This window comes from Canis lupus, chromosome 1, assembly GCF_011100685.1.
Source record: "Canis lupus familiaris isolate Mischka breed German Shepherd chromosome 1, alternate assembly UU_Cfam_GSD_1.0, whole genome shotgun sequence".
NCBI classification, from domain to species: domain Eukaryota; kingdom Metazoa; phylum Chordata; class Mammalia; order Carnivora; family Canidae; genus Canis; species Canis lupus.
The window spans coordinates 3,174,706-3,195,224 of NC_049222.1; the positions used below are offsets into that span (position 1 = coordinate 3,174,706).

Here is a 20,519-nt window from a genome sequence, read left to right on the forward strand (position 1 = left end):
TTAGGATAGGAGAATCGATTCAAGCTCTCGGCAGCTCTGTGCCAGCCCTGGGCACGGCCATCCTGGGGGGCATGGGGACACCGAGCCTTATTGGCATCCCTGCGGTGGTCCCGGCCTGAGGCCACATACACCCCTGGCACTGTGTCTCCTGACTCCTCGCTGTCCCCTCAGGCCTATCCACCTGTCAGTCACAGAGACAGCACAAGCCCTGGGTACGGCCTCCTGATGCGCAGCCTCTGCTGCTGCCCTCGGGCCCATTCAGGCCCAGAAGTCCCTCTAAGAGTGAAGCCCTCTGGGCCCGGGGGTTCCCACAGCAGGTTCCTAGGAGCAGCTCTTCATCTTGATGGGGAAGATTTGTATGTGACAACACCTCTGAGGAGAGGGTGGGGCTCTCCAGGAAAATCCAAAGTGTCCCCAGCTAGGGGTCTATGGGATCCTGATCTGTGCAACCCTATCTTGCTGGGCAGCATTTACAGATGCATGTTCCTGGGTGCTAGGCCCACCATTCGGGCTCTGACGCCTTCACAAAACCACAACACACTCCCCAAACTTTAAGGTCTCCCAGACCTGGCGTCAAAGTTGAGCTGGTTTTAGAACAGGCTAGTGTCATATTTTGGCAAAGTTTTACAGGTAAAGCATTTTGGCAAGATTTGGAAGGTTTTTTTTTTTGGTTTGGGTTTTTGAAGCCTTGTTCTTCTGTTGTTTTGCTAATTCCCTAAAAGCAGCCTGACCTTTTAGGGGCAATGAGCTAGTTCTGGGTGTTTTCTGAGAGCCTGTTCCCAGATAAGGATATGCACCAGTGATGGTACCATTCATTTTCCAGTAAGTTTCTACGTGTGCAAGACTTTTGTGCTGCACATAATCAAAACAGAAAAACACAATGAAAGCACTTACTTCAGAGTCTAAGATGTAACAACCTTGCATATGGCTTCAGTGTGTCTCCCTAAACAAGATTATGACAAGCCAGTCCAAATTGTTGCTGGCACATAAAATCACAATGTGATCATTTTTTTCTTTCTTCTGGGAGAAAACAGACACAGATAGCTGGCTTGTAATGAACACATGGCATAAACCTGCCCTTGCTGAAATTTTAGTCATGTGACTGGGTTTTTTAAACGCTGCTTTAGCCTTCGTGATGGCTAATTGTATGTCCACTTGGCGAGGTTATGGTGCCCAGTTATTTGGTCCAACACCAGTCTAGATGTCACTGTGAAGGTTTCTTTAAGATGTGATTAACATCCAGATCAGTAGGTTCTGAGCAAAGTAGGTCACCCTCTGTTGTGTGGTGGGCCTGATCTAATCAATTGAAGGCAAACGGCGGTTTCTCAAAGAAGGAATTCTCAAGACTGCAGATTCAGAGACCCCGCCTGAGTTTCCCACCCACTGCCCTGTGGAATTCAGACTCGGGACTGCAGAACCCACGAGTCTCCCGCCTGCCAGCCCACAGACTTCATAATCCTCAACCCCCTACCATCTCATAAGCCAATTCCTGAAATCTCTCAATCTCTGTCTCTCTCTCTTTCCTGTTCTTCTGGAGAACCCTGACTGATACAAATATCATATGGTCAGAGGCTCATAACTAAAGCGCTGAGGTTAAAACAATCTTCCTTCCCAAGTAAATTGAATTTAGCTAAAATAAAATATATCTTTTTTTTTTTTAAGATTGATTTATTTGAAAAAGAGAGACTGAGTGAGAGAAAGAGAGAGCCCAGGTGGAGGAGGGGCAGAGGGAGAGAGAGAAGCCGGCTCCCCACTGAGCAAGGAGCCTGATATGGGGCTCCATCCCAGGGCCCTGGGATCATGACCTGAGCCGAAGAGATACTTCACCAACTGAGCCACCCAGGCACCTCAAAATAAAATATATCTTGGTGGCCAGAAACAAAAGATTCATCTTGCTCAATACTGTAAGATGGGTACATGTGCAATTTTCTTCACGTAGAATTCTAAGAAAAACTATTCATAAAATAAAATAGGGAAACCAGAGATAATTAAATGTTATTTTAAACAGCTTCAAAACATTCACTCAAATCTATGTGTAAGTACAGACAGTGTGAGGTCAAGTATTAATAGTTAACTCACATGAACAGACACCCTTCCCAAAAGAAACCCCACAAAACTATATAGTTCAGCGAAGAAAGAAGATCTGTACTTTGCTAAAGGTACAAAAGCTTACAACTTTGCAGAAAAAAAAATGTTTTGTGAACAAGTGGCATTTTTTTTTTATTGATCTTACTGCCCCACGTAAGAACGTTGTCACCACCCGGCCAGGATCGAAAGCTGCTTCAAACCCCAAGCAGGGGGACATCCCATCCTCTGCTCACAGGGAAAAACCAGAGCAGGTCCTCCAATGGCACCGTGAACCAAAATAAGCATGATCGTTGCTAATAGCCTTCCAGTCTATATATAACTTTCCCCAAGACGGCCTCTCTATGGCAGGGCAGGAGACGCACCTGCCCCGGATTCCCGGGGATACATACATATGCCAGTCAGATAAACCCTGCATTTCCCAACACTTCCTGGAGGAAGCAGTCATATGGGGGCCCCAGTTATGAGAATGAAGCAATTCCCAGTTATTTCAGAAAGTGAATCTACATTTCCCACATAAATAAAGTTGAAGCAGATTCTCAGATTGCTCGGGTTGGACTCTAGGAGTAAGAATGTCTGTATGTGCTGATATGAAAAAAAAGAGATACTATTTTATATTTACACAGTTCATACAGTTTACAAAGCAGTCTTCCCACCCCTGTCACTTTTATTTTGACCCTTACTTACCATAACCTCCAGGGGAAGGAACATCAGGCATTGCTAACCTCTTTAAAAAGCTGGAAAGTGGGACACCTGGATGGCTCAGTGGTTAAGCATCTACCTTGGGCTCAGGTACTGAGCCTGAGACCCAGGATCGAGTTCCGTGTTGGGGTCCTTGCAGGGAGCCTGCTTCTCCCTCTGCCCATGTCTCTGCCTCTCTGTGTGTGTGTGTCTCTCATGAATAAATAAAATAATAAATAAATAAATAAATAAATAAATAAATAAATAAATAAATAGCAGGAAAGTGAGACTCAGAGAATTTAGCAGACATAGGCTGGGGAGCAGCCCTCCTCAGCAAAGTCGGGGGTGCCCCAGTCTCCCGATCCCCTAGCTGAAGCTCCATCTCGCAGCATCCCCAGCTAGCTCACACAGGCCCGCTGGGACTCGTCAGCTCTCATTGTGCCAAGTGGAAGGTGACCCTGGAAGTCAGGCCCATGCGCAAGCAGGGATGGGGAGGTTCACCCAATTTTCAGAGGGGGAGGGGCAGTGACCGCCAAGCAAGTAAACCCGACTACTGTGAACAAGAATTCTGGACCATTTCTGTGAGATTACAAAGGTTGTGTTTGGGGAATGCTGATGGTGCCCACACGCAAGACCCCCAAGTCTGCGACGGCAGCCCTGTTGTCTTGGGCTCCTGACCCCCATGCTGCCTGGCAGGTGTCCCTTTGTGCCGGGTCGTGGCACGTGGTGGTGGCCCCGCGGCTCCTCACTCCACGGCCAGCGCTGATGTGGTGTCTCTCCAGCCCGACGGGAGGACCCTGAGGGACAATGTGTGACCAATAAGAACCATGAAACAAATTCATCAGCTTCATTTTCCAAATACAAATAAAACGTGAGAAGCAGAATATATGACCAAAGAACGGATGAGAAAAGGGGAGGCTAACCAGAGTTTTTAAAGACCCACAGCATGGCCCTGGGAGGAGGAGGCGCCGATTCGCCATCCCGTCATCCCAGAGGAGCTCCCATGAGCTTCAGCAAAGATGCTCCGGATCCCATGCATTTGCTTTTCTTAAAAGCCAGACTATCGTTAGCGAGCAGATTTTGTACAGACATTTGATGGCCTTAGAAAACGCAGTCTATGCAGGCAGGTTAATCACGGAGTAGCATGGTATAGACGGGAAGGGAGGGAGGGAGGAAGAGGAAATAGACATGCAGTGCTATAAAACTAGCAGCAGTGTCCACAAGAGCCGAACAGTGGACAGAGCCCCGACGTCCGTGGACAGGTGAGTGTATAAAGATGTGGCCTGTCTGTACAGTGGATTATTACCCAGCCATAAAGAAGGGAAATTTTGCCATTTGCAGTGACAGGGATGGAGCTAGAGGGCATTATGCTGAGTGAAATAAGTCAGTCAGAGGAAGATAGTTATATAATTTCACTCACATGTGGGATTTAAGAGGCAAAACAGATGTACATGGTGGAAGGGAGGGAAAAACAAAACAAGATGAAATCAGAGAGGGAGAAAAACCACAAGAGACACTGAACTCTAGGAAACAAACTGAGGGTCGCTGGAGGGTGGGAGTGGGGGGACGGGGTCACTGGGGGACGAGCATCAAGGAGACACGTGATGCGATGAGCACTGGGTGTGATACAAGACAGATGAATCATAAATTCTACCCCTGAAACTAATAATTACTTAATTAATTGAAAACTGCTTTAGAATAGACACAAACACACTTAACAAGACTGTGCTTGGCTTTTCCTGTGAAATCAAGCCCATCTCGACCTTGGGAGTTCCACTTTCTAGTTTACCCAAACCCTACATGTTCAGCCCGCACCGTACCTACAGGGGATTCTCCAATTTTGGCATCAAAGCATGTCTCCATCCTCCCTCTCAATCTTGCCCACTGGCTTCAGAAGCAGTGTTTGCATTTCCTGCCTTCCTCCCTATCACTGGATCATAGACCAACTGGAGACACGCTGAGATGGGCGAGCCGGAGGCCACCTCACAGGATACAGGCAGAGGCCCTTCTGGGGCTGGGGGGAAGACATTGGGGCTTGAGTGTGAGTTGGTCACGGGCACAGCAAGTTGGACCCTAAGTCCTCAGAGACATCATTTTCAAAACTGGGCAAAGAAGAGACACTCTTGACAACCTGCCCTGCTCTGGGGGTAACTCAAGGTCCCCCACAATGGCTGGAAAGCATCCAGGAATCATGGCTGGCACTTCAGATGTCTCAGAATAAGCTCGATTGCCCACAGGGTGAAGTCTGGAACTTCCAGGGGCCCCCCATGAGCCCACTGGCTTCCCAGAGACTGTCTTTCACCATCACCAACATCCCCTGGATCTAAACAGCACCCCATGAAAATCCATCAAGAGCTAACAATGTAATCCCTCAATAGATATTTAGAATTTTGATCTGGAAATATCGATTCACCTGTTGTGTGCTTGAACCCCCACTAGGCGCTCTGTAAAGATGGCTATCGTCTGCTGTCATATTTCCCATCCCGAGAACGCCGGCCCACATCTCATTAGCAGATATTCCTGTTTCCATTGGGTGGAGGAGAGGCGGGGGGCTCCTGAGGAAGTAAGTCGTTTGCTCCTCGGTCCCAGTAAGAGACTCAGAGAGGCAGGACTCAGAGCTGAAGTCTTGCCCTTGTTCCTCAAGAGCTTACTAAGGACCTGCTACCATTTTGAATAGAGGTTCATTTCATGACCTTACAACATTTCTACTGGGACTCTCTTCTTTGAAAGAGGAGAAGAAGGATCCCTGGGTGGCACAGCAGTTTGGCGCCTGCCTTTGGCCCAGGGTGCGATCTTGGAGACCCTGGATCGAATCCCATATCGGGCTCCCGGTGCATGGAGCCTGCTTCTCCCTCTGCCTATGTCTCTGCCTCTCTCTCTCTCTCTCTCTCTCTGTGACTATCATAAATAAATAAAAATTAAAAAAAAAAAGAAAGAGGAGAAGATTGAAGGCCACAAGATAACTTTCCCAACCGACTGGTTACTAGCAGAGACAAGACTAGGACATAGGGAACAGATTCCAGGTCACTTAGCACTGTTTCCTTAGTGAGCCAATCCATATTTTCTTGTCTGTTTTACATATATCTATGAATATATATATAATATAAAAATATAAATAAAATTTAAAGATATACATATAACTTAGATGAGTTGTTTTCAGGCAACCTTAACAAATTCCTTCTGTCTTAATAAAGAACCTAAGAGCTCCTGCAAACACTATTAACAAATAAATAGCTGGATGTGTTCAGCCACACAGAATATTAACATTAATACTCTGGTTATCAGAGTGAGTAAAACTGGGGAGACTGTCCCATTTTCAGAGCTCTGTCTTAATAAAGTTTATTTATGTTCGTAGTAATATACATCACACCAGCCATATGGGGGGATAACATATACCTGCATGAATGATTTCTGCCCTCGGGGGGTTTGGCTGAGGTGGGAAGAAGGATATCACGGAATGATGCCATGAAAATAGACATACATGAAATGCCTTAAACTCATTTTCAAGTAGACTAATTTCTCAAGGAGTCTTTAAAAAAAGATTTTATTTATTTATTTGAGAAAGGGACACACAGAGAAAGAAAGTGCATGAGCCAGGGGGGTGTAGGGGCAGAGGGAGAAACAGGCTTCCCGCTGAACAGGGAGCCCAACGTGGGACTCCATCCCAGGACTTCGGGATCATGACCTGAACCGAAGGCAGATGTTCCAACGACGGAGCCGCCAGGCGCCCCTCAAAGGTCCTCGAATGAAGATGGAGGGCCGTGGGTGTTCCAGTACTCAGGTCCTTAGATGAAGAGCTACTCATTCCACCTGTTAGAAAGGTGTGTGGGATTCTGTGACCTCCTATTTCCACTGATAACCTTTCAAGGGCCAAAGACAGAAATTGAGGCCCATACAAGCAGGAAGAGAGATGAGAGAGCCGGGGCTGTCTGGGGCTCCCTACAGGAGGGGAGGGAGTTGTAGGCTTCACCATCCACACCATCTCTGGACTGGCTTGTGGGCTCCTGATGGAGCAGGAAGAGGTGAAGCTGGGTAGGGGACTGCCTCGGGCAAAGCATCCCTGTTGTGCTGGTTCTATTCTGTCTGCAGGGGCACTCACAGAGGAGGGCACTCCAGGAAAGGGAGAGCAAGAGGAGCCAGAGAAACTGCTGGAGGGCCCAACTGAGGAGGAAGGAGGCCTGAAACTGAGGAATGCAGACATCTGGCCCAAGGAGGAGCCGGTGTGGCGAGGGGATGGCTCCCAACTGCAGGCCAGCCCAGGCCAGGTGCCCTCCTGGCTTCTGTGGCACCACAGGCAGCTGAGCTGGCTTTCTGAGACCCATGGAGGGCGCCTTGTACAGGATAGGCATTCGAGGAATCACGTGTGTCACCTGACTGTGGGTACCCTAGTTTCTTGGGGCACTTCCATCTTCCATGGGAGTCCACACCCTCGTCAGCAGTGGGAACCCCCATGTTTGGCAGCTCATGAGCAGGTACAAGTGAGCAGGTAAGCAGTTCAGCAAACGCAGAGTGCATCTGTAGGGATGACAGACACAAAGACAAAGTGTCTCCTTATTTTTGTGGAAGAGGCGCTCAGTGTGCATTAGTAAAGGAGAGGCATCGTCTCTGTGCATGTGTTGATCTGGCACCGTTTGAGCGGCTGGGGGCCTGAGGACGGGGGTGGCCACTCCACCTGCTCCAGGAGGTTTCCAGCCACCAGAGTGAGGGCTGTGCACTGATTTATGGGAGTGTCCTCGAGCCGAGGCTGGAGAGCCTTATTCGGCATTGACTCACGGGTCTACTGGAGTCCCGGATGAGACTCCGGGAAGGCAAGTAGAGCTCCTGGAGCTTGTGAACACAGGGGTCCCTCTCCCCAGCCCAGGGCCACCAGGCTGCAGGAGACAGCAGAGGATGGGAGCTGCCAGGCTGAACTCACTGCTGCATTGGCCTTGCTGCACCCTCCCGGGTTCCAACCCCGCGTGAGGCCACCAGCTGCTAGGTGGGAGCCTCTACCTCATGAGTACTTGCAAACCCTCACACAGGTCACTACCCACACCTGTGCGGCTCTGCACCAGGCACTGACAGGGTGGCAGGACCAACAGTGCCTGTCCCTGGACGCAGCAAGCCACCAAATGAGTACCACATCCCACCCCGGATCCAACAAGAAGCCACTGATTCCAAGACCCACACTCCAGCCCTGGAGGTGCAGCTGGCAGGCCGACTCTGCCCAAAGCCCAGGTCCCCATGAAGACAACCTGACAGCTCTAATGCTCCGTGGGCAGTCCATGTCCCTTCACAGGGGCTAGCCTGCCACCCTGAAGGCCAGACCTACATCTGGCATCCACACGTCTACAATCACAGGACATGGGCAATTGAGGGGTTGTATAATGTCACATACTCACCACAATGGCATCACACAGAATACTTTCACTGCCGTAAAAATCTCCTGTGCTCCACCTGTTCATCCCTCCCCCCAACCCAATTCCTAGCTATAACTCATCTTTTTACTGTCTCCATAGTTTTGTCTTTTCATAGAGTTGGAATCATACAGTAGGCAGCCTTTTCAGATTGGCCTCTTTCACTGAGTGATATGCATTAAGTTTCCTCCATGTTTTTTCCATGGCTGGATAGCTCACTTCTTTTTAATGCTGGATAACAATCCGTGTCTGGATGCACCACAGTTTATTTATCCAGTCACCTACCAAAGGACATATTGGTTGCTTCCAACTTTCAGCAATTATGAATAAAGTCACTATGAATATCTATGTGAAGGTTTTTGTGTGGATGTGAGTTTTCAAATCCTTTGAGTGAATATCGAGGATCATAATTGCTGGATTTCATGGTTAGAGGATGTTTAGTTTTGTAAGAAACCACCAACCATCTTCCAAAGTGGTTGCACCATTTTGCATCCCCACCAGCAGTAGATGAGAGCTTCTGTGGCTTCACATCCTCACCAGCATTGTCAGTGTTCTGGATTTTGGCCATTCTGATAGGTGCACGGTGGGTTCTCATTGTGGCTTTAATTTGCATTTCCCTGAGGACATGTGATGTTGAACATTTTTTCCTGTGTTTACTTGCCATCTGTATATCTTCTTTGGTGAGAAGTCTGTTCAGAGATTTTGCTTATATTTCAATTGGGTTGTTCATTTCATTATTGGTGAGTTTTCAAAGTTCTCTATACTTTTGGATAACAAGTCTTTTAACAGATGTGCTAAATCTTGAAAACATTTGAAAATATTTTCTCCCAGGCTTGCTTCTAATTCTCCTAACATTGCCTTTCACAGCAGAAGTTTTTCATTTTCATGAGCTGCAGCTTATCAATTTTTTTTTAATGGATTGTGTCTTTGGTGTTGAATCTAGACACTCTTCTCTTATGTTCTAGGAGTTTTATGCATTTTACAGTTAGGATTGTAGTCCATTTTGAGTTAATTTTTAGGTAGGGGTGTAAGGCTTGTGTCTAGATTAATTTTTTTGCATGTAGATATATAGCCTCATTTGTTGAAACGATTATCTTTGCTCCATCATACTGTCTTTGCTCTTTCCTCAAAGATCAGATGATTTTATGAAGGTCTATCTCTGGACACTGTTCCATTCTGTTCCATTTATCTATTTACTTATTCCATTGCCAACACCACACTGTCTTTTTTCCCCCCACACTGTCTTGATTATAGCAGCTTTATAGTAATTTCTTGAAGTTGGGTAGTGTCAGTTCTCTTATACGGTTCTTCTCCTCCAGTGTTGTGTTGGCTCTTCTGGGTCTTTTGCCTCTCCATCTGGACTTTAGAATCAGTTTGTCAGTATCCACAAAATAACATGCTGGGATTTTAACTAGATCGTATTGAATCTATAGATCAAGTTGGGGAGAAATGACATCGACAATATTGAGTCTCCTTATCCATGAACATGAGCTATCTCTCCATCTAGTTAGTTCTACTTTTGTCTTCCATCAAAGTAGCTTTCCTCATATAAATCTTGTACATATTTTGTTAGATTTATATCTAAATATTTCATTTTGGAGGGATGCTAATGTAAATGGGAATATGCTTTTAATTTCAAATTCCATTTGTTTTCAATATTTTCCTTGACCTCAGCAGGAAAGATTTGAGTTTCTCACAATTAAGTGGTATTATTAGCTGTAGATTTTTTGTAGATTTCCTAGATCAGTGTGAGGAAATGCTCCTATATTCCTGATGTGTTGAGAATTTTTATTATGAATGAGCTTTAGATTCTGTCAGATGCTTTCTCTGCATCTATTGATATGATCACATGATTTTTCTTCTTTAACCCATTGATATGATGGATTGTGCTAATTGATTTTCAAATGTTGAGACTGCATCACTGAGATAAATCCACCTGGTTGTGGGTGTATAATTGTATGCATTGTTGGATTTGATTTACTAATATTATTCTGAGGATTTTTTTGTACCTGGGTTTATGAAAAATTGGTCTGTATTTTTTCTTGTAATGTCTTTGTCTGATTTTGATGATCATCTCTTTATTTTTAAAATGACCTGTCTCCTAAAAAAAGTCCAAATAAAAATGTGTATCATTTCTACTTTTTGTTTTTTTAAAAGAGCACTCAAAATATGCACTCTTTTAAACAACAAAACGACATTTGAAAATCTCTTTTAGTCTACCATCCAGTACTAACTTAAAATAGTTATTCACATTCACAATAAAACCAATCGAAGCCAAGGATGAATTATAATGTCTTATCAACAACAATATCTTCCATCCAAAAAGCATTTCATAGTTTTGCACATATATTGTCTCATTTTATTCTCACAAGTGGGCTGGTATTGCTGTGATTTCCCCTTTAGATCAGGAACATCCCATGACTTCAGGGATGAATGCTTTCCTTGTGGTGAAATGAAGTTGAGTGTTCTAGCTCCTAACCCAGGTCTTTCTGCCAAAAATACAAACTTTCCCTTATGGACCTTTTATTTACCTCCCTTAATGCTAGTTTTTCCCAATGTATTCACTGAAGGCTTCCAACTGGAAGCTCAGGCCCAATCCAGCCAACAAAGCAAGAGGTATAGCTTTATTTTTTAAAGACTTTATTTATTTATTTATTTATTTATTTATTTATTTATTAGAGACAGAGAGAGAGAGACAGAGACTTAGGAAGAGGGAGAAGCAGGCTCCATGCAGGGAGCCTGATGTGGGACTCGATCCCAGGACCAGGATCACACCCTGAGCTAAAGGCAGACGCTCAACAACTGAGCCACCCAGGCATCGCAAGAGGAATAACTTCTTTTGCTCACCCTTTCCCACCTACCTAGTCAACACCAATCTATTAATCGTAGAAAATTCCCAGACACTAGCTGGGGTGGCCCGGCCAGGAACACTACGTATGCATGTTTCTCTCCTCGTTCTATCCATTTCATTCCAACACAGTGGCCTCAGGCTTCTGTGTAACCAGAAATGACACACTCCCTGCTCTTAACCATGACATAAGACCTAAAATTAAAGCCCAAGAATTTGTGTGCCTGGACATCTGGCAATACACGGAGGGCCTCAAATGGCCTAACTGTGTGTTCCCCTCCCCATTCTGCTCCCATGGACACAGTCCTCTTCCAAACAATGCTCCTCAGGCACCAAACACAGTGCCTCTTCATTCCCCAGGATTGGGATTCACGTCCCTGGAAGCTCACAGAATTATTCAAACAAGCCAATCATATCCCTCCCTCGGGAATCACCCTTCTGATACCACAGAGCTCCTCCCACAGCCCCAGCTGGCTCACTGTTCTTCTGCATGCAATCAAGGCTACTTTAACTCTTTACACATTCCATCCCATTCTGCCCCATTGCTTATAAATGTACAAGTTATTTAGAGTAACATGGGTACCAAACATTAACTACCCAGATGAGTGTAGGATATTTCTCATCCCAGTGCCATTGGATCACTAGGAAGTCCTCCACTTTGGGGCATTACCTCTCACAAACTATCTCAGTGCCTTCAGTTTTTATTTTAACGTCTTAATGTTTTCAGAAACTATTTTGCGGTGATTTTAAATTTTGCATTATTTGTAACAGGAGACACTTGTATATTGATATTGTCCCCATTCCCTTGTATATTGATATTGTCCCCATTCCTTTGATGGAAGAACTGAGGGCATGTCAAAATCTAAATTGAGATTAAAATTCCAAAGTTTTAGATCCCATGATTCTGCCCTGGTCATCACACTTTGCATACCTGGATTTCCTTCCAGAAAGAGCTGGCTGACAGGTAGCCATCTGGGATCTTCAGCTGAAGGAATCTATCCATATCCCATACTTGGTGCTGTGAAATGTAAGCCAATCTATATACCAGCTATTATGACAGGAAGCAAAATTAAAACTTCTGTGGTGTGTCCTATATTCTTATCCAGATAACACATCACTTGCCATTCTTGGAGGAGATTGAGTTTAACTCAGGAGGTGACGGGAGAGACTGAACATCAGGGTCATTCAAGGACATTTGTTCCCAGACAGATGAAGCCTTCCTTGCCTTAAAAGAGGATGAAAGCTAATAGTGAAAAAAATAGTTCTATTGATGTTTTATCTTGAAAACAAGTGAAACCTAACTATATAAATAAAGTCATTTTAATTTATTTTACACAATATATAAGTTATAATTACAAGTTATGTAATAATCCTTAGACTCAACAATAAATGCTTCTGGTGTTACTGGATTTTTTTCTTTTCTGGAACAATTTTCCCAAGAAGATAGAGCAGGATCAGGTGTCTTTCAACTTTCCACACTATCCTGCAAAGAGTTGTTTTTGCAAAACTGATGGAGGCCTGCCTCATCCCTCCTTAATCACTGGATGTGTCTTGGTGCTACTGTGCCCTATTCCTTAGTGAAGACTTTTCTGTAATTCGTGTTGCAGTAAGAGGTGTATCAGTGGCCATGAGAACATCTGTGACAGGTCTTGGATGTCACTGCCATTGACTTATGAGATCCCAGATTGCCTTCAAGGTTCCCCATCCTCTCTGACACTGACTTATGCAGAGCTCCGGCCTCGATCCTCACACAGGTGCGGCCTCTTCTCCCCTGGACAGCTGTACCTGGGGTACAGACCCTGTGCCCAGCCACCATCAGGTGTTGCAAAGCCCCTACAGGTGCACCAGGCTCAGAGCAACAACCCTGAAAGTTGTTCTGGCTTGAATTATGTCCCCCCAAAAGCTGTTGAAGTCCTGGCTCCAGTCCCTGTGAATGGACCTTACTTGGAAGTAGTTCCTGCACGTGATCCACTTAAGGTGAGGTCATTAGGGTGGACTCTGACCCAGTGAGACTGTGTCCTCACCACAAGGGGAGATTTGGACATGTGGACAGAGACAGACATGTGGGGGGAAGACCACGTGAAGATGAAGCCAGAGATGGGAGTGGGGCGCCCACAAGCCAAAGAGCACAGTAGACTGGAGGAGGCCCTGGGACATCCTCTCCCTCCTGGCCTTGGAATGAACCAGCTCTGCAGACACCTTGACCTTGGGCTTCCAGCTCCAGAGCCATGAGCCAGGAGATTCTTGCAGTTTGAGCTGCTGTCTGTGGTGCTTTGTGACAGCCACCCCAGGAAACGCCTGCACAAGTGGAGGCCAGTGGCTGGGCTCTCAGTCCCCGGGGATCATTGGGTCTCTGCAGAGGGAGGGGTGCGCTGTCTTGTCCCCCTTGGGTTGGCAGTACCCAGGACCCCACTGAGCAACAAGCCACCGAAGAGACAAACAAGAGTCATAGAGGCAAGGAAAGGGTGGTTGTTTCAGAGAATGGAGAGAGGAGGGTCCCCTGGAGCTTGTGGCCAAGCAGAAAGCCAGGGAAGGGCCAAGAAGTCTCCTGAGTGGGGGTCCCCAGGGACACAGGGAAATGGACACTGGTTCCTCTCAACAGCTTGTTAGAGGCAGGGCCAGTCTGCAAGGCATCACTTCGGCCTGCTGTGAATCTGCCTTTGCTCAGGCTCCCCTGGTCAGACCTAGGAGCAGTGGGCCTCTGTGCTACATCAGCTTGAACCTGGGTGACCAATTACAGGCAGGCCTACACTTAAACATTCTCGAGCCGGTGGCCATTTCAGCTACTCCTCCAACCCCGCCAAGGAGAAAGAACATTCTCCTGGCTTCTTTGCTGGTGTTTAGAAACCATAGATGTCACAAACCACCTGCCCCGTCCTCCCCGAGAGGCAGGGAGCCAAGGAATGTGAGGGCACACGGGCACAGTGCTTGTTCAGAAATCCGTCTGCACCTGCAAGAGAACAACAGATTTTTCTTCTGGCATTTTCACATAGACATTCTTCAAGACACACAGAGCAACGAGCCCAGCCAGTCCTTCTGGACGCTTCCACCTGCCTGCTTATGCAGGTCTGCCACAAAGTAAAACTCCAGTTGAGTGTTTTCTCGTAGTTTCTTTACCCCCAAGGCTTCATTTATACAAATATCAACATGACATTTAAAAAGTCTCCATCTCGCATCATTCCCAGTGAGTTCTGTGCTGTTCAAATCTGGGTGCATGTTTGTAGAGGGTTCCTGTGACAATATACAAGGCCCTCGCAGAGCCTGAGCGTTTTTTCGGGGCTTTGGAATGAATCCTTCTATAGGATCCATTTTAAACCATAAGCCTGGTTTCGCAGCGCAAGCCAACATCTGGAACAACGGAAGACGATTGGATAACATTGTGAAATATAAAATATGAAACTTATTAACTTTTTCCTGTGTTAAAAATATTCTTAAATAATGGAAGCAATCTGATAGCACATTGAAAAAAAAAAACTTAACTGCTCAGAAAATCCAGAAAGAAGAAGAATTCAGTCATTTTAGGGTTTATTTCATTTCTTTTTGCTTGAGTTGCACTTTTTCCAATTTTAGAACATCATTACCTTTGCAAAAATGGATTTTGCTTTAAAAGCATTCTCACACATTTGCCTTTTTGTAGGTACTAACATCACATTGAGGCACAAAAACAACAAGCCACATACATCACTGAGGTAATGAACAAAACAATCCAGCGGTGAGAGGGTTCCTTATCATCCTGGTCCTGCTCAGATGCAACTGCACAGAGGGAGGGCAGGGTTTTGCAGTCTTCTGATGGTCTACATGTGTGAGCGCCACGTGCATGTGCAAAGTAGCTCTCACTCAAATTGCTCCAGCAGCCAAGGAGCACAAGGAAATCTTAACCAGGGCTATGACACTCCCCAAGGGTCCATTTGACCCTCGTGGGGGTGAGGGGGCTAAAAAGTGGGCAGCAAGAAGCAAATGACCTGAACAGATCCGCCTTGGGATTGGCCACCCGCCTCTCCTTCTACTACCTGAAACCCGAGCGCCAGCCATAAATATCCTCAAGTCAAGTTCAAAGTATAAAACATCTCAGCAATGTTGCCTGCACACAGTTTTCCCCCCAAGAAAGATACTCTCTCCTAGAAAGTATGGAAAGACAAAGAGGCAAAGTGACACACACACAAATGGGCTGCAAACATGCGTTCTTTAATTAAACTATAAGAGATTGAATAAATCTTTAGCACAGAAACACAGAAAGCCTGTCTCTTCAGCAAACACAGTGAATCAGCAAATAGTTTTTTCTAGCCTTCAAGTTTAGTAAAATCGACCTCTTGCTCTAGCTAAAGCATATCTTTGGCTTCCTAACGTTGCAAAAGCCTTAGCGAATTTATGAGGCAATATTCCAGCCATTGGAAGGCCAACGCCTCCCTGACGTCTGACATCTCAGAGAGCCAAGTGAGAAGCCCATGCAAACGTGTCGCTCTGAGTAGCAGAAAATATCAAGATCACAGACCCAGTGCTGGCTGGGGGCCAGACACCCTGCAGATCCTGTTAGGAGGCTGCCCCTCAATAGCTTCCCCCACTCCCGACGGGACCCTTGCCAAATAGGTACGAAGGTGTCCATTTCATGGATGCAGAAATGGAGGCTCAGGGAAGCAGAATAATTTTCCTAAGATAACAGAGAAAGGAAGAGGCACTGATAAAATTCTAGCCCAAGTCTCTCTACATTCTGCTACGCCCGTAACAGTCTTCTCTAAAATGGTGAGTAACGACATATTAATGACAAACTGCTTTTTCATTATTTGAGAAATAAATTGCTACAATTATTTCCACCTTTAAGAAAGAATTAAGGACAACAGACACAAATGCCTGCTCATCTTGGCCTGGCTCACACGGAACGGCAGGTGGGCTGGCTGGACGCGCCCAGAGGTGGGTCATGACGGTTGCATTATTGAGGTCACCCACACGGGCGCTTCGCAGAGATTGTGCCACACGTTTTAGCACTGGTCGTTATAAGTGTCCATTCACGTTCAGACAGCGAGTGTGAGTCGTTTTCTCATTTTGCGAAGGAAGAAACTGCAGTTCAGACACGTTAAATGCTTCACCTGAGATCACGCGGTTGGAATCTGAGCCTCATTCACCGAATGCGAGATTCCACAATCTTGAAAGAGAATTAACCTCCAGGAGGCATCTCCTCAGTTATTCCCATTCTGAAAGGTTACTCATAAATTCCCGTTTCCTAAAAGATTTTTGGAAAATATTCTGGGGAAGGTATTCATGCGGTGCATTAGCTCCATAAAGTAATGATTTTTCCCTGGTTATTTACCACTTACAACGGAAGCGTTCATATGAGCGACGGCCTCAGCTGGGGGCACGAGGCAGGTGGCGCTCTGGGGGCGCTCCGCCGCTGTCACCCCTGGGTGGGCTTCCCACTGACATACCAGGATGACTGACCTGCTCCTGCCAAATAAAGTGGGTTCGGGTAAGACTCCAGTTGCACCCCTCACACCAGCTGACTGAGGCGCGTGTGCCCGGCCGGGTGCGGAGCGAGGCGGCATCGCTTCTGGTTGCGCCTACCAGGTCCGGGGGCCTTCCTGACTCTGCAGCACCCGGTTTCGGGTTGGCGCTGCCCATCTCTCCCCGTGGGACTGGATCGGAACCAGATGCTCCGCAGAGCTTGGCTCTGGGGGCGGGCGCCGGCTTTTCCAGGTGGCGGGTGGGAGCGGGTGCCCAACGGGGGAATGATGAGCACACAGCGGGCCGTGGGTGAGGGCCACAACGTCTCCGTCTGCTCGGACGGCCAGACACCCCGGGGTGGGCCGCCTGAGAAATGGACTCGACTTCTCACAGCGCCGGAGGCTGCAAGTCCAAGATAGGATGCTGCGGATCTGGTTTCTGCCCAAGCGTCTCCCCTCTGCCTGAAGACACCACCTTCCCGCTGTGCCCTCGCCTGCAGCGCGAGTAGCGCAGGAAAGAGCCGGCTCTGGTATGACCTCCTCGTCCTAGGGGACGTCAGTCTGGCTGGGTTGCAGCCCCACCCCAAACCGCAAGATCGGGTGGATCACCTCCCACCTCCAAACACAGTCCCGCTGCAGGGCGGGGCTTTAGCGCAGGGCTTTGGGGAGACACAGACATTCAGGCCCAGGCACCGAGAACTCCCACTGCCCCAAACTCGGTGTGTGGGAAGCAGGCCACAGACGTCAGGCGGGCTCTGGCCCCGGGAAGGGCAGGGGCAGGGGCAGGGAAGGTAGGTTCCCAAACCAGGCCTCTTCCAGAAAGACTCCACCCCAAAGGGGCAGAGGCTATCCCCATAGGCTGCTGGGGGATGGGGGGCCGTGGTCTTCCAGGGTTTGTCCCTGCAGATCCCACTGTGGCCCTGTTCAGACTGACCAAGCCCTCCCCCGCCAGCGAGACTTGGGGCCCCCCACCAGCGCATCAGCCAGGACTGCACACGGTCACGGTCCCACGAGCCCAGAATTCCTCCAGGGACACAGAAGGGAACCAGACTGACACGCCCATGTGTCATTCTATCCCAGACAGAGGTGATGCCGGTCCGCAAGGGGCCACCCCTTCTCCATGATGCTCACACTTGCCATCCACTGTCCTACCCAGCAGGTGTCTGGGAAGGTGGTAGGAGTGAGCGTCGTGTAGTCTGGAAGGGAAAGTCCAGGGACAGTTGGAGCAGAGCCCAGCCCTTTGTTCACTGGACGCTCTTCCTCCCCAAGCCCCGGCCCCACAACCACCAAGACAGAGGGGACCCCGGGCCGCCCTCCCTGCACGCCTGCCCCAGGCCGGGGAGAGCAGTTACGGTGACCAACGTGGAAGGACAGTGCAGAGGTGTCAAAACACCATCTGTCACACACACACACACAAACGTGACTGAGGACGTAGCTCGCTTTCCCACTCGACTCCGCCATGGGTTCTGAGCGCGGTAGCCGATTGTCTGCTCGCCAAGGCCTGGCACCACCGCCCTGGGCTGGGCCTCCCTCCGCCCCGCCCCAGTGCTGCTTGTCCTCTAGGGCAGGACCGGCAGGTGTGGGCATGTGGGACACAAAACACACAGGAGACACAAACACACAAAGAGGGAGCCAAGCATATGTGAGCAACAACTTTATCGGTGAAAATAAATCACCGTCTCCCTGGTCCTCCACTCATTTGAAAGAAACTGTTGTCAGAAGCTACAAGAATTTGAGGGCACGTGGGTGGCTCGGTCAATAAAGCGTGTGACTCTTGATTTCAGCTCAAGTCATGATCTCAGGGTCGCCAGATTGAGCCGCACAGGAGGCTCTTCCCTTGACGGGGAGCCCCTCCCTCGCCATCTGCCCCTCCCTCCTTGTGCTCTCTCTCTTAAATAAATCAATCAATCTTAAAAAAAAAGAATCTATTAGAATTTTTAAATCATCTTTCTTTTCAATTTCACCTCTGACTCTCTAATTCCTTTTTACTTTAAGACAGGCACTTCAAGCACTAACTCAACTAATGGTTATGCAGAGATGACCATTGCTAAGAACCTTCTAGAAATTTCCACACACACATGCACACACACTTCTCAGCAGACCATACTATCAAATCAATGCTAATTGTAAAAAGTGAACAAATTAGCAAATTTCAAGGGTTTAGGGCAGCACTTGGGGCATGGTGGGTGCTTGATAAAAGTCATTGTTGCTGTTACATTGTTAGTTTTATTACTCTTTCATTGTTTACACATCATCAATAATAGGGAAGAGTTACTCATTCCCTTCTGGATCTGTCGCTGACCTGTGTTCATTTTCATCCACTCCTATACTTGAAAACACAGGCAACAGCCACAGCACCGTCTCATACGTTCCCACGTTCTCTCACTTCCTGATTGACTCGGTTAACGACTTCCATGCCCATGACATGTGCCCTGAGCAGCCACAGACTGTGCAGGCCGGGAGGGATGACCCACAGGCCAGGGGAGATGACCCACGGGCCAGCGTGTGCACAAGTGCTGGGGTGTGCACAGGTGTTGGGGTGTGCACAGGTGTTGGGTGCATACAGGTGCCAGTACACACACAGGGGCCTGTACACACACAGGGCCAGTACGCATGCAGGGGCTGGTGTGCACACAAGGGCCAGCGTGCACAGAGGTGCTGGCATGGACGCAGGGGCTGGCATGCACACAGGTGCCAGTATACACAGGTGCCAACGTGCACGCAGGTGCCAGGGTGCACACAGGTGCTGGTGTGTGCACATGTGCCAGCATACACACAGGGGCCAGTGTGCACACAGGTGCGGGGCCCAGAGGGCATCTGGACTGCTGACAGGTGGGGTTAGGACCCCGGGTGGGGGCTAAGCAGAAGGCAGGACCTGGGGAAGCAGCTGAGTGTTCACTAACCCCAGCAATAGGAGGCAACATGACAACCCAGCCAATGCCACTGCTGCCACCAGCCCCAGACATGCAGCTTGCAGATCAGCTGGTGCAAAGAATCAAAGAGAATCCCTCTGTGGCATCTATCTGTTGTCCTCATGGGACATTTGACAGCAGGTGCTCCCTCCCTCCCTTGTCACAAGAAGACTTGGAGGCCCTGCGGAGGCCTGGCCACGACCAGCGGGCAGACCAGAGCCACAGCCTGGAGGGAGCCTCCGCCTGAGACCAGTACAGGGATAAACAGAGGCTGAATTCATAGTTCGGGATCTTGAGAATGATACTGAGCTATTTCTTGTCATTGGGAAATGAGTTGATACACCAGCTCTGGATCAGGGCAGGATTTGTATGGAAGGATTTTTATGGGAAACAAAACTACTGGGGGTCAGAGGTACTGGGAAGGGACTCTTGACTCAAAGGGTTCCTTTGGGGTGATGGACATAGTCTAAATGGTTAGTGGCATGGTCACAAAACTCTGCAAATAGACAAACCCCACTTTCAGTAGGTGAACTGTAAGGTGTGTGAACTACGTGTCGGTGGCTGACAGAACCAGTGGAGAGCATATGGATTGCGAGAGGCAGTTAGGGTCCACCCCAAAATGCCCCATGTGGAAGCCCAAGGAGAAGACAATCTTTCTTGAGTGATGGCCTGGAAGACCACGTCTCTGGAGCCGCCCCCAGCCCTGATAGAGGGGAGGTCCACCTGCATTTTCAGTCTTACCTAGGGCGCGCTGACCCTGCCTGTCCTGTCCTCATCATGTGAACCAGTACATGCCCTCCTCACTTTTGTAAGCCTTAAGTTAGTTTGAATTGAGTTTCTGTCACTTGTGACCAAAAAATCCCATCAAATGCAGTATTATGATGTCACAAAACTTTTTCCAAAGCCCATTTAGCACAGATTTTGTGGTTTCTCATTTATCTTAATTTCTGACTTCAAAATTTTAGAATACCAAGTTCCCATTAAACAGGGAAACTACCTTCAGAGTTTATTATTTTCCTATATTTGATGATACTATTGTAATTGAGAGCTGTAGTGAAGAATTAAAAAAAACACAAACAATAAAAACATGACATAATAAAGAGGATAAATAACAAGATAGAAAGAGCTGAAGAATGAATTAATGAGTGAAAATATAAGATTG

General features: G+C 47.7%; 1 long non-coding RNA gene across 1 annotated transcript; it reads right to left on the bottom strand.

Annotated features, from left to right (window-relative positions):
* Positions 1-6,376: 6,376 nt before the first annotated feature.
* LOC111090565 lies at positions 6,377-20,172 on the bottom strand. The gene is made up of 3 exons (XR_005352994.1): positions 20,099-20,172; positions 7,137-7,281; positions 6,377-6,576 (listed from the first exon to the last, which is right to left on the bottom strand). It is a non-coding gene; the product is annotated as an uncharacterized LOC111090565 (long non-coding RNA).
* Positions 20,173-20,519: the final 347 nt, after the last annotated feature.